At 44.0% G+C, this 13,716-nt stretch overlaps 1 protein-coding gene and 2 pseudogenes across 1 annotated transcript in view; 2 read left to right on the top strand and 1 right to left on the bottom strand.

The window, feature by feature from the left end:
- MANBA (mannosidase beta) overlaps positions 1–13,716 on the top strand; it is a 134,686-nt gene that overhangs the window by 18,311 nt on the left and 102,659 nt on the right. The window lies entirely within an intron of this gene.
- On the bottom strand, positions 7,260–8,718 carry LOC140712010 (protein MANBAL pseudogene; annotated as a pseudogene).
- Positions 11,670–13,416, top strand: LOC119621360 (keratin, type II cytoskeletal 8-like; annotated as a pseudogene).

Raw genomic sequence — 13,716 nt, 5'->3', positions numbered from 1 at the left:
TATTACTTCTCCCATAGCCAAGATTCACAGGTCCAGGAATCAAGGGGTGGAAGTGGAAATGGAACCACTCACCATCACACCTAGTGATCCACTAGCAAAATTTTCTTTCTGTTCCCATGACATTACGTTCTGCTGGTCTAGAAGTCTCAGTTCCAGAGGGAGAAATGCTGCCACCAGGAGGCACAATGATTCCATTAAACTAGAAGTTAAGATTACCACCTGAACACTTCGGGCTCCTCCTATGTTTAAGTCAACAGGATAAGAAGGGAGTTACAGTGTTGGCTAGGGTGATTGACCCAGACTATCAAGACAAAATCAGTCTACTACTTCACAATGGAGATAAGGAAGAGTATGCGTGGAATACAGGAGATCCCTTGGGGTGTCTCATTGTATTACCATGCCCTGAGATTAAGGTCAATGAGAAACTACAATAGCCCAATCTGGGCAGGACTACAAATGACCCAGACACTTCAGGAATTAAGGTTTGGGTCACTTTACCAGGAAAAAAACTGTGACCTGCTGAGGTACTGTTTGGTAACATGAAGTTCTTCAGTGGTTATTTCTGAGATTTTGTTGCACCCATCACCCAAGCAGTATACAGTGCACCCAGTGTGTAGTCTTTTATCCCTCACCCTCTTCCCATCCTTACCTGCCAGTCTCCAGAGTCCACTATATCATTCTTAAGCCTTTTGCATCCTGATAGCTTAGCTCCTACTTATAAGTGAGAACATACAATGCTTGGTTTTCCATTCCTGAGTTACTCCACTTTATTTTGTTCCTTTTTATGGCTGAGTAGTATTCCGTATTATGTATAACATATACCACATATAACACAGTTTTTGCAATTGCAAGTCGTGCTGCTATAAACATGTGTATCCAAGTGTCTTTTTCATATTATCACTTCTTTTCCTCTGAGTAGGTACCCAATAGTGGGATTGCTGGATCAATAGTAGTTCTACATTTAGTTCTTTAAGGAATCTCCTTACTGTTTTCCTTAGTTGTACTAGTTTACATTCCATCCAGCAGTGTAAAAGTGTTCCTTTTTTTTTTTTTTACCACATCCATACCAACATCTATTTTTAAAAAAAATTTTTTAATTATGGCCATTCTTGCAGGAGTAAAGGGGTATCTCATTGTGGTTTTGATTTCTATTTCCCTGATAGTTAGTGATGTTAAACATTTTTTTATTTTTCTGCTACTTGTGTATCTTCTTTTGAGAATTGTCTATTCATGTCCTTAGCCCACTTTTTGATGGGATTATTTGATTTTTCTTGCTAATTTGTTGGAGTTCCTTGTAGATTCTGGATATTAGTCATTTGTTGGATGCATAGTTTGTGAAGATTTTCTCCCACTCTGTGTGTTGTCTGTTTACTCTGCTGATTATTTCTTTTGCTGTGCAGAAGCTTTTTAGGTTAGTTAGGTTCCATCTATTTATCTTTGTTTTTGTTGCATTTGCTTTTGGGTTCTTAGTCATGAAGTCTTTTCCTAAACCAGTGTCTAGAAGAGTTTTTCTGATGTTATCTTCTAGTTTTTTTTTTTTTTAATGGTTTCAGGTCTTAGATTTAAGACTTTGATCTATCGAGTTTGATATTTATATAAGGTGAGAGATGAGGATCCAGTTTCATTCTTCTGTGTGTGTCTTGCCAATTATCCCAGCATCATTTGTTGAATAGGGTGTCCTTTCCTCACTTTATCTTTTTGTTTCCTTTGTCAAAGATCAGTTGGCTGTAAGTATTTGGCTTTATTTCTGGGCTATCTATTATGTTCCACTGGTCTATGTGCCTGGTTTTATACTTGTAGCATGCTGTTTTTGTGACTATATCCTTACAGTAGAGTTTGAAGTCAGGTAATGTGATGCCTCAGGATTTATTCTTTTTGCGTAGTCTTTCTTTGGCTATGTGGGCTCTTTTTGAGTTTTATATGAATTTTAGGTTTGCTTTTGTGAGTTCTGTGAAGAATGATGATGGTATTTTAATGGGACTTGCACTGAAGTTATAGATTGCTTTTGACAGTATGCTCATTTTCACAATATTGATTTTATTCATTCATGAGCATGGGATGTGTTTCCACTTGTTAGTGTTATCTATGACTTCTTTCAGCAGTGTTTTGTAGTTTTCCTTGTAGAGGTCTTTCATGTCCTTGGTTAGGTATATTTTTGCAGCTATTGTAAAACGGGTTGAGTTCTTGATTTGATTCTCAGCTTGGTCGCTGTTGGTGTGTAGGAGTGCTACTGATTTGTATACATTGATTTGGTATTCCAAAACTTTGCTCAATTTATTTATCAGGTAAGGAACTCTTTGGATGAGTCTTTAGGGTTTTCTATGTATATGATCATATCATCAGTGAACAGCAACAATTTTACTTCCTCTTTACTGATTTGGATGCCCTTTATTTCTGTCTGTTGTCTGATTGCTCTGGCCAGGTCTTCCAGTACTGTGTCAAACAGAAGTGGTGAAAGTGGGCATCCTTGTCTTGTTCCAGTTCTCAGGGGGAATACTTTCAACTTTTCCCTGGTCAGTACAATGTTGGCTGTCAGTTTGTTGCAGATGACTTTTATTTCCTTAAGGTATGTCCCTTCTATGCCAATTTTGCTGAGGATGTTAATCATAAAGGATGCTGGACTTTGTCAAATGCTTCTTCTGCATTTGTTGAGTTGATCATATGATTTTTGTTTTTAATTCTTTTTTTATGTGGATGTATCACATTTATTGACTTGCATATGTACCTGCCTCCCTGGTATGAAACCTATTTGATCATGGCGTACTATCTTTTTGGTATCCTGTTGGATTTGGTTAGCTAGTGTTTTGTTGAGGCTCTTTGCAGCTATGCTCATCAGGGATATTGGTCTGTAGTTTTTGTTTGTTATGTCCTTTTCTCGTTTTGGTATATGATAATACTGGCTTCATATAATTATTTAGGGAGAATTCCTTCTTTCTCTATTTTTTGGAGTATTTTCGTAGGATTGGTACCAATCTTTCTTTGAACATCTGATAGAATTCAACTGTGAATCCATTTGGTCCTGGACTTTTTTTTTGGTCAACAGTTTTTAAATTACTGTTTCAACCTCACTACTTGTTATTGGTCTGCTCAGAGTTTCTATTTCTTCCTGTTTCAATCTGGAAAGATTGTATATTTCCAGGTATTTATCTATTTCCTCTAGGTTTTCTAGTATGTGCACATAAAGATGTTCATAGTAGCCTTGAATGATCTTTAGTATTTCTGTGGTATCAATTGTAATATCTCCCATTTCATTTCTAATTGAGCTTATTTGGATCTTCTCTCTTCTTGATTAATCTCACTAGTGGTCTATCAATTTCATTTATCTTTTCACAAAACCAGTTTTTGTTTCATTTATCATTTTTCCTTCCCTTGTTTGATTCTATTGTTGAAACTCTCCAGTGTATTTTGCATTTCCCTAAGTATGTCTTTCATTTTCAGAAGTTGTGATTGTTTTTTCTTTATGATATCTGTTTCTCTGGAGACCTTTACATTAATATCCTGCATAGTTTTTAAAATTTCTTTAAGTTGGTTTTCACCTTTCTCTGGTGCCTGCTTGAGTAGCCCAATAATCAACCTTCTGAATTGTTTATTTGGCAGTTCAGAGATTTCTTCTTTGTTCGATCCATTGCTGGAGAGCTAGTGTGATCTTTTGCGGGTGTCATAGAACCTTGTTTTGTCATATTACCAGAATCAGAATCACTTTAACTGGTTCCTTCTCATTTGGGTAGACTGTTTCAGTGGAAAGATTTGGAACTCAAGAGTTGCTGTTTAGATTGTTTTGTCCCATGGGGTAATCCCTTGATGTGGTGCTCTCCCCCTTCCCCTAGGGACAGGGATTTCTGAGAGCCAGACTGCAGTGATTGTTATTGCCCTGTGAGTCTAGCCACCCAGCGGGGCTACTGGCCTGCAGGCTGATGCTGGGGATTGTCTGCAAAGAGTCCTGTGATGTGATCCATGTTCAGGTCTCCTAGCCATGGATACCAGCACCTGCTCCAGAGGAGGTGGCAGGGAAGTGAAGCGACCTCTGTGGGAGTGCTTGGTTGTAGCTTCGTTTAGTGCACTGGCTTTCTCAAATGCTGGTTATGCTAGCAGTGAAGTTGTTATGTGAACAGACTCAGTACTTCTGGTTAACCAGGATATTGCAGGCAGTGGAATTAGTTGTTTTCTTCTTTAGAGCAGGGTTGTTCTTTTATCAGTTTGAGTTGATTGGTCTCTGGCCAGGAGGTGGCTCTTTCAAGAAAGCACTAGCTGCAGTAGTAGAAGGGGGATATAATCTTGCCCTACATTGGTCAGGATGAGTACTTGGGTTTCTCAGGTGATGGGCAGGGCCATAGAGGTCCCAAGGGTTTATGTCATTTGTCTTTGGCTACCAGGTCTGGTAGAGAAAATCCGTCAGGTGAGGACAGGGTTAGGCGGGTCTGAGCTCTGAGCTCAGACTCTTTTTGAGTGGGGCCTGCCATGGCCACTATGGGGTTCTCATGTTAATGGAATTATGTTGCCAGGGGGATTATGATTGCCTCTGCTGCATCACACAGGTCACTAGGGAAGTGGGGAAAAGCCAGCACTGACAGGCCTTACCGGGCTGGGTGTGGTGGCTCATGCCTATAATCCCAGCACTTTGGGAGGCCGAGGCGGGCGGATCATGAGTCAGGAGATCAAGACCATCCTGGCTAACATGGTGAAACCCCATCTCTACTAAAAATACAAAAAAATTAGCTGGGTGTGGTGGTGGGCGCCTGTAGTCCCAGTTACTTGGGAGGCTGAGGCAGGAGAATGGCGTGAACCCGGGAGGCAGAGCTTGCAGTGAGCAGAGATCGTGCCACTGCACTCCAGTCTGGGCGACAGAGCGAGACTCCGTCTCAGAAAAACAAAACAAAACAAAACAAAACAAAACAAAACAAAACAAAAGGCAGGCCTTAACCAGCTTCCATGAAGCCAGCAAGACCAGTCTCACTCCTAGTGTGCCCCCCCAATAGCATTGAGTTTATATCAGTTTATATCCAGTCATCTGGTGAGCAGGGCTGAGATCTTGCCCCAGGCTATAAGCCTCCCTGCTGAGAAAGCAAGCATGGTTCTCAGGCCTCACCCCTCCCCACCTGCTCACACCTTTGGCTGCACCCATATCTGTACTTGCTGTTTGCCACCCCCAAGCTCCTGGATTCTGCTCAGGAACATTCATGCTTGTCGAAAATATTACAAAGTTCATGCGGGAGCTTCCTTCACCCTGTGACTCCCCTCCAGTTCTCCTGGGTGCCTTCCCTTCCCCAAAGACCTCTGTGAGATAGGCCAGGAGTGGCTTCCCTGAGCTCGAGCTGGGGACTCGCTCTTTCCGGTGCTGCTTTTCTCAGTACTGTTATATTTTGCTTGGCTCCTGAAATCCCAAGTCTGACATTGGTCTGAAGCAGAATTGGGGAGCAGAAAAGCTATACCTGGTTAAGTAGTCTCTATATCTATAATCAGGCATAATGATGGAGTCCAGAAGCTTACTGAGAAAATGAGACTGATGATATTGTCATTTGCATGCTCTGATGACACATGGTTTGTTGATGTACAGTAAACAGAGTAAATATGGTGTCAATTATAAATAACTAGCCAAGGTGCACATATGGCATGTTTGTTTCATGGTTGCTGCTTTGTAAGTAGCACTGACATTGTAAATGTTGATGATGTTGTGACATTAACGGTAGTACTAGGTAATGACTAAGTATATGGACCCTGGAGTCATCTTTCCTGGTTCTGAGTCAGTCCTCCACCACTTAATAGCCGGTTGAGTATGGGCCTTGTAGTCTTTGTTGATAAATGGGGATGATAATAGTACCTACTCCAGTAGGGTCACAGGCAGTAACTTTTAACTATTATTGTTGTTGTTGCAGTTACCAGCTGGTATAAACGTGTAAGTATATGCAGCATGAGGCGTTGTAGTATAGTCCAAAGAATTCAGACCTTTTTGTTAGACTAGGTTGGTTTCTTTCCTCAGTGTACATACTTCTGCTTAGTTGTGGGACCTCAAGAAAGCTACTTCACTTTTTGGAGCTTTAGTTTCTTCCTCTATTAAATGGTATTTACTGTACATGTTTATTATGAAGATAAGAGTGTATGAGTGCTTACTTTAGAGGCTGATATGTAGTAAATGGTTGACAAATGATACTCTTATTTGTTTTAGGGTTCATGGGTTTGCTTAACAACTCAGACTGACATGGGTCCTTAGTCATGAGAGGTAACCCTGAGCTGCTGTTTGCTCTAAATAAGGCTCAGAATTTCAGTATGATCAAATAGGGTCAGACCAATCTGGAACCAAATTAAGTTGGTTGATTAGCATTTGGAATAGTAATTTTAAATGTAATTTAAACCTCTATAACTTTTTTTTGGTATTTTCTCTTAGTAAGAGAAAAATTTTTAGTAGACTATTTTTTTTTTTTTTTTTTCTTTCAGCATGCATGTCAGTTTATTTACCACACTTCCCCCAGGAACTCTCACTGGTTGGGGAATGAAAGAATTGAAGGAATGGGGGATGTACAGGTGGAAGTAAAAGGCACACCTTGAACATGCTATGATGGGTTGAAGGGTTGAAAAGAGGTTGGTCTGAAATTGATGAGCCTCTCATTTCAGAAGCTCAGGAAGTTTGTGCCCAGGAAATACGCATGCCTTCAGCCAAATCCCCTGCACCTGATGGAGCAGAAGCAGGCACTGCCTACCCTGGCCTGGGCCATGTCAGGCATTTTCTGGGCCTGGCTGTTGCAGCTAGTGGGATCACTAACGTTGCATGGCCATGGCGTCTTGGCTTAAACAAACAGGTGAGGCCTGGCTCTGTCTATACAGCAGCAAAAAAAGGTGACTGATTAGCAGGAGATCCGTAGTGCACAAATAATGGGAGAGGGTGTGCTTGTCAGCATTAGACAATAACTCCAAAATGTAGTGTAAACTCACGAGGGGGTGACTCAAGGCTGGACACATGACTAAGTAAGAAAATGTGACTCTATAAGCTGACCCAACTTCTGAACAAACCTCCTAATACAGTCACAGTGTGTTTCAGTCCCCTTGACTCTAAACCATCACAGAAGCAGAAGGAGGAAGAAGTGGTGGACTGCCCAGCTGGAGCCTGGGAACTGTCATGACTGTCTAGATCTCTGAGGTCAGAGGGTGTCACAGCCTCCTCAGATGCTGAGCCTGGGACGGAGGGGGGGAACAGGATATAGATTCCCAGGAGGGCTGTCCCCATGTCCCTCTCCCTGCCCGTCTGGCTCCTTGGGCCTCCTCTTTTACCGCTGCTTCTTGGTCTCTTTCTTGGGCCTGTTGTTCACAGAAGGAACAGTAGCCTTGGGCTTCCTTGTCACCTCAGCACTTCTGGACTCTGATGGTTCAGCATCGCCTCGTGGGACTTGAGAATGGGTACGATGAGGGCCAGCACACAAATGAGTTGGAAGATGGCTCCCAGGAAGAGTCCATACCATAGCGGGTTTTCCAGGAAAGTGGACTCTGGCACCTCTGGAGGTGAGAAGTCTAGGTCAGAGGCCATGGCCCAAGTTGCTTGCTGCCTGACGTCTCTTCTGACTCACCACTCTTCAGAGCCAACTCTCGCACTGCCGCCCCGCTCCCCCGGAAGAGTAGACTTTGTAGGTTCATGGCAAAATTGAACAGAAAGTACAGAGGATTCTCACATACCTCCTGCCTCCTTGCCTGCATAGCATCCCATTCTTCAACATTCCCCACCAGAGTGGTACACTTGTTAGAATCAATGAACAGACATTGACACGTCTTTATCACTCCAAGTCTGCACTTTACATCAGGGTTCATTCTTGGTTGTACATGCTGTGGGTTTGGACAAATGTAATACAAATGTAATACAAATGACTTGTATTCACCATTGCAATATTGTAAAGAATAACTTCACTGCCATAAACATTCTCTGTGCTCCGTTTATTCATGCTTTCCTCTACTTAACCCATGGTGACCACTGATCCTTTCACTGTCTCCATAGTTTTTTCTTTTCCATGTCAAAAGACAAAATTACAACAAATGTAGTTAAAGATCAAATTGTTTTTTATTTGTCATTCATGAATCAGGAAAGCATCCATTCTACAAAATACAATGAGCACTTTCCTGGAAGTATAGTGGGTTTTGTAAGGAACAAATAAACAGAACAGTAGGAAAAAAACTGATTGATTAACATGAGATTACTTCAGGTTACTTTTCTAGAAAGGGTAAAAGCAGAGAGAACCAACCAGTGTGGTGACTTACATCTGTAATCTCAGCATTTTGGGAGGCCAAGGTAGGAGGATTGCTAGAGCTAAGGATTTTGAGACCAGCCTTGGCAACATAGTAAGATCCCCATCTCTACAAAAAAATAAAAATAAAAAATTAGCTGGGCATGGTGGCATACACCTGTAGCCCCAGCTTCTCAGGAGGCTGAGCTGGGAGGATTGCTTGAGCCCAGGAGGTTGACTCTGTAGTGAACCATGGTTGTGCCACTGCACTCTGACCTGGGTGACAGAGCAGAGCAAGACCTGTTTCAAAAAAATGCAGAGAGAACTTCCTTTCTCAGGTGAACTGGAGTCTCAAGTTTTCAGGAAAAACTGGTCTGTTTGCGGATCTACCTGCTTCATTAAAGTTTCATTTTGATTAAGTGGTACTTAGCATGAGTGACTATTTTGGTTTGATCTGCTCTGCTGAGGTCTAGTACAGGAGCTCAGTCAACAACAGCCTCCTATAATTTTTATTTAACATTCAGAATGTCATATAGTTGAAATCATACATTATGTAGCTTTTTCAGATAGGCCTCTTTAAAGTAAGATAACATTTTAACCTATAAATTATGTTTGTGTTGAAAAAATATATCTGGGAAGATTGCCCTCTTGAACCAACTTACAAATTCCTTCAGGGAGCTGGGAGACGGGAAGGGGGCTTATGCCCTGCCAACCAGATCATCAGCCAGCCCCTGGGCTTAGTGTGTTGATGTGTTGTGGCTGAATTGCTCTCACACCTTCCTTCTCATGATATTTTTAACTGTATTGGACTAAGTCCACAGTGTAGAGTTATAAATAGGGCTTGGGGAGTGACATGGTCATGCTAATAATTAGGTGCCTCTTCAGACCTGCATCTGTAAATATGTGTTCCATGTTTGTTCATTGGAGAGGCCGAGTCCTGTGTGGGAGAAGAGCAGAAAAGAAAGCATGTTGGCTGGGCTTGGCACATGGCATTTAACAGAACAAAACCTTACCATTAACCAGACCTTAAAAGCCAGTTTGGTGATTACCTGTTGTTTTAAATCTCATCAGTCAGTCACTCTCTCCCCTAGTAGCTTATCAAAGTATTTCTTCCAGTTAGGATCAGTTTCTGGCAGATACCTATCTTGATCTTGATACACACCCAGTGATGTAGTGCCTCTTACAGTTTTGCCCTGGGCAACTGCCTAACTGGCCATTGCCAGCCTAATGTGGTCATCCGGCTCTTACCTGTGTGGAACTTAGAGTTGGCTTTTCCTTCTCGACTTAGAGTTATGGTACTTAAGGAAATACTTGAATCTGTCCCTGACAAAGGAGGGGAAGCCCCTCCATACCTGCGTGATTTCCTTCTATATATTATTCATGGATAGATGAACTGAAAAGATTTATTTGCCACTTTCTGTTCTGCCTCCTGTCTTGAGTCTTCCTCTGGGAGATAAAGAGTGGAAAGAGTCCAGATACGCTGGCTCACGTTTGTAATCCCAGCACTTAGGGAGGCCGAGGTGGGCAGATCACCTGAGGTCAGGAGTTCGAGACCAGCCTGACCAACGTGGTGAAAACCCGTATCTACTAAAAATACACAAAAAATTAGCCAGGTGTGGTGATGCATACCTGTAATCCAAGCTAGTAGGGAGGCTGAGGCAGGAGAATGGCTTGAACCTGGGAGGCGGAAGTTGCAGTGAGCTGGGATTGCTCCATTACACTCCCACCTGGGCAACAAGAGCAAAACTCCATCTCAGAAAAAAAAAAAAAAAAAAAAGTGGAAGAAGAGTGGAAAGGGGATAGGAGAAGAAAGACTTAAAGATTTATGAAGAGGCAGACTTGGGTCTAGACACTGAGATGGAGCAACATCTATGAACATCTAGGAGGCCAGTCATCTTGGGCAGGGGTTAGCAAATATGTTCAGTAAAGAGCTAAATACTAAATATTTTAGACTTCCAGGGCCAGATGGTCTCCATCATGTCTACTCAACTCTTCCACTATAGCATGAAAGCAGCCAAATGTAAAATGTAAAGGAAAAGGCACGGCTGTGCTCTAGTAAAACTTTATTTATGGGCACATGTCCATTCTTACTTAGCTTGCTAGCCACACAGAAACATGTAGTGAGCTGCATGTGGCCTGTGGGTGGCAGTTTGCTGTGAGGTAGGATAATATAAGAAACCTGATGTTAATAAGTTTTGTAGTATCTGTGCTGCCTGTGTATTCTCCATAGAGATCCTTTTCGTGCTCACTTAGCGAAGTGAAAAATAACTGGAAATGCTAAATGAATCCAATGAGCGGAAGGGAGTTGTGCTGACTTTTGGGCAGTGGAGAAGTATTCCCCCTGGAGGCTGGCTGGGATAGTGGCAGCGAAAAGCAGAGTGAGAACCACAGGGCAATGAGAGACTGCTGGCTACACACCATAGAGTCAGTCTTTCATTCATTCTCTGCTGATACCTTGGTGGTTTTGTGTTTGGTTTTAAAAGGGAAAGCCAATCTTTTTTTTATTTTTTTTTTTAATTCTTTCAGCAAAGCAATTTACTTCTGCAGAAGGGTGCCACTTGCGTCACTCAAGATCGCAAGAGCACAGAGAACAAAGGAGACCAGGGGTTTTTATCCTTAACGCAGTCCCTATTTCTGTGCCACTCCCCCATGGACTAGGGTTGGATCGCACAATTTGAACTGACCTGATTGACTACTTGTACATATTGTTTTGAATACAGAAGGGGAGGAGGACAGAGGTGGAGCGTGTGAGACGTGCAGTTTCAGGGGAACATGGGGTACAGGTAACCAACGGAACAGATTTGAGTTATTGACTAGAGCTGATGGGAAGAGGGTAGGCTGTTTACGGTAACTAGGGGCAAGGAAGAACAAGAAAGTTGAGTTTGAGAACAAAGGATAAGGAAATTAACAAGCTAAACTCTATAAGAGAAACTCAGAAAGACTTATTGTATCTTACATGACAGTTGAAGAAGCATCTGTAGGGAATCCAGAAGGAGCATTCATGAAGGTATTACAAGCCCGGAAAAAGCACATGAGCACTGAGCTGACTATTGAGCTGGAGGTGGCCTCAGACAGCAATGGCATCAACTTGTCAGGCTTTGGGAGTGAGCAGCTGGGCATCAATGATGCACTAAATTACGTCTTGTCTTATTTCTTATAGAAAAATCTGTAAGATGTAGACTCAATGTTGTTACTGTTAGGGACAAGCTGCCCCAGGAACTGCCTCCCCGCCGTAGTGCAGCTGACCCTTTCCCTGAATACTCTGCAACTGCATTCCTGAACCCTTATCTAGGTGCCACAGCAAGGTCACCAGACTTGCTACACTAAGCAAACCCTGCTTACAACCCTCCAGGCAGCACAGGGAAGGTCACGAGAAACATGGATAAATCATGAGAAACGTGGATATACCCTCTTGTAAATTCCTCCAGTCATGAGATGATATGTGGTAAAGTTAACTGACAAGACCGAGAAGCAGCTTCTCCACTCCTTCTGGGATCTCCATTTGGTTCAACCTTCCTGCCCCCACTTCTGCCTCCACCATGTCCATCAGGGTGACCCAGAAGTCCTACAAGGTGTCCACTTCTGGGTCCCGGGCCTTCAGCAGCCACTCCTATACGAGTGGGCCTGGTGACCACATAAGCTCCTCGAGCTTCTCCCGAGTGGGCAGCAGCAGCTTCCAGGGTGGCCTGGGTGGAGGCTATGGTGGGGCCAGTGGCATGGGAGGCATCACCACCATCACGGTCAACCAGAGCGTGCTGAGCCCTCTTAACCTGGAGATGGACCCCAACATCCAGGCCGTGCACACCCAGGAGAAGTAGCAGATCAAGACCCTCAACAAGTTTGCCTCCTTCATAGACAAGGTATGGTTCCTGGAGTAGCTGAACAAGATGCTGGAGACTAAGTGGAGCCTCCTGCAGCAGCAGAAGAGAGCTCAGAGAAACATGGACAACATGTTCGAGAGCTACATCAACAACCTTAGGCGGCAGCTGAAGACTCTGGGCCAGGAGAAGCTGAAGCTGGAGGTGGAGCTTGGCAACACGCAGGGGCTGGTGGAGGACTTCAAGAACAAGTATGAGGATGAGAACAATAAGCGTGCAAAGATGGAGAATGAAATTGTCCTCATCAAAAGGATGTGGATGAAGGTTACATGAACAAGGTAGAGCTGGAGTCTTGCCTGGAAGGGCTGCCTGATGAGATCAATTTCCTCAAGCAGCTATATGAAGAGGAGATCTGGGAGCTGCAGTCCGAGCTGCAGTCCCAGATCTCGGACACATCTGTGGTGCTGTCCATGGACAACAGTCTCTCCCTGGGCATGAACAGCATCATTTCTGAGGTCAAGGTGCCCTGGGCATGAACAGCATCATTTCTGAGGTCAAGGTGCCCTGGGCATGAACAGCATCATTTCTGAGGTCAAGGTGCCCTGGGCATGAACAGCATCATTTCTGAGGTCAAGAGATAGGGACTGCGTTAAGGATCAAAGGAGGAGATCGCCAACTGCAGCCAGGCCAAGCTGAGAGCATGTACCAGATCAAGTATGAGGAGCTGCAGACGCTGGCTGGGAAGCACAAGGATGACCTGTGGTGTACAGAGACTGAGATTTCCGAAATGAACTGGAACATCAGCCGACTCCAGGCTGAGACTGAGGGCCTCAAAGGCCACAGGGCTTCCCTGGATGCCTGCATTGCAGATGCCAAGCAGCGTGGGGAGCTGGCTGTTAAGGATGCCAATGCCGAGCTGTCCGATCTGGAGGTCTCCCTGCAGCAGGCCAAGCAGGACATGGCGTGGTAGCTGCTTGAGTACTAGTTGCTGATGAACGTCAAGCTGGCTCTGGACATTGAGATAGCCACCTACAGGAAGCTGCTGGAGGGCGAGGAGAGCTGGCTGGAGTCTGGGATGCAGAACATGAGTATCTATACGAAGACCATCAGCGGTTATGCAGGTGGTCTGAACTCGGCCTATGGGGGCCTCACAAGCCCCCGCATTGGCTCTGGCATGGGCTCCACCTCCTTCAGCTGCACCAGCACCACCAGGGCTGTGGTTGTGAAGATCAAGACCCATGATGGGAAGCTGGTGTCCTAGTCCTCTGACATCCTGCCCAAGTGAACAGCTGCAGCAGCCCCTCCCAGCCTGACCCTCCTGCGGCTCTCCCAGAGAGCGGAAGAGTAGCACAGGGAACCGGAGACCCACTTGAGGCCCAGCCCTAGCCCTCAGTCTACCCACAGGGGAGTTTCCTACCTGGGCACCCCCCATGCCCATGCCTTCGGCTACAAAACAATTCAACTGCTTTTTTTTTTTTTGTCCAAAATAAAACCTCAGCTAGCTCTGCCAACAGCTAACCTTATAGTTACCTGTTTTTTTCAAATGTAAAAGATGGGTATTCTGAAAAACCATACAAAGAGTCCCTCTCTTCAACCTGAATCCAACAACTCATGAAATTAGAAATTGTCCAACCACAGGAAAACAGCCTGGCTAAGATTCAAAGTGTAGGCAAAAGCCTGCAGAGAGTGAAGAG

The sequence above is a fragment of the Chlorocebus sabaeus genome, chromosome 7, assembly GCF_047675955.1.
Source record: "Chlorocebus sabaeus isolate Y175 chromosome 7, mChlSab1.0.hap1, whole genome shotgun sequence".
In the NCBI taxonomy this organism is placed as follows: domain Eukaryota; kingdom Metazoa; phylum Chordata; class Mammalia; order Primates; family Cercopithecidae; genus Chlorocebus; species Chlorocebus sabaeus.
Note: the sequence above shows the minus strand (reverse complement) of the source record. Positions and strands in the feature narration are given on the sequence as shown.